This window comes from Chinchilla lanigera, unplaced genomic scaffold, assembly GCF_000276665.1.
Source record: "Chinchilla lanigera isolate Chin_1 unplaced genomic scaffold, ChiLan1.0 scaffold00146, whole genome shotgun sequence".
NCBI classification, from domain to species: Eukaryota; Metazoa; Chordata; class Mammalia; order Rodentia; family Chinchillidae; genus Chinchilla; species Chinchilla lanigera.
Window position 1 is genome coordinate 324,061 of NW_004955547.1, and position 913 is coordinate 324,973.

The following is a 913-nucleotide window of genomic DNA, read 5'->3' on the forward strand; positions in this document are numbered from 1 at the left end:
GAAATTTCTTTTGAAAAGAATAGAGCATTTTTGCCAGGCATGGTAGCACATGCCTATAATCCCAGCACTTAGGAGGCTGAGGCAGAAGGATTTCTGTGAGTTTGAGGCCAGCCTGGACTACACAGTGAGTTCAAAGCCAACCTGAACTACATAATGAGACCCTCTCTCAAACAACCCCCACAAAAAAAGAAAAGAAATGGAACATTTTTCTAAGCTTTGTTGTTGTTATCACTACCTTTCTGGAAGGTTAGAAAGAGGCTTAGTTGATATTTAAAATATAGTAACTTCTATATTTTTCATTATTTTTCTCCCAGCAGTCTTTGATAACAACAACCCATAATACTGAGATGGAAAAAATAAAGCTCAATTCTCTTTGCTCCAGCCCTTCAGATGTTATGGGAAGCAGAGTGGCTCTTTCTGCATCTTAATTAGAACACTGAACATTCACAACACTTACAGGTGATGTTGTGGATTTTAATGAAGTTCATTTCTATTCACTCTTTGTTCTCATTTCCACAAGGTAAAACAAGGCCAGTGGGTTTGAGATGAGAAGGAAGGAGCAGAAAGAGCACTATCAAGGTAGACAAGGATGGGTATGAGAAACAGAAATGGCCTCAGAGAAGCCATATTTATTCCTATGCCTTGGAGAACCACACTGTCCTCCCTGAAGTTAAACTGAGGCCAGGAGCGGTGGCACACCCCTGTAATCTCAGCACTTGGTTTTTTGTTTTTGTTTTTTCCTTTATGAGACAGGGTCTCACTATGCAATTCTTATATTATGGTGTGTAGTTAACAGAAACATAAAAATGTCGATAAAATAAATCATTAAATTCTTAATATGTATTGTGCATTTAGAACAGACAGTCAACATTTTCTTTTCTTTTCTTTTTTTTTTTTTTTTTTTTTTTTTTTT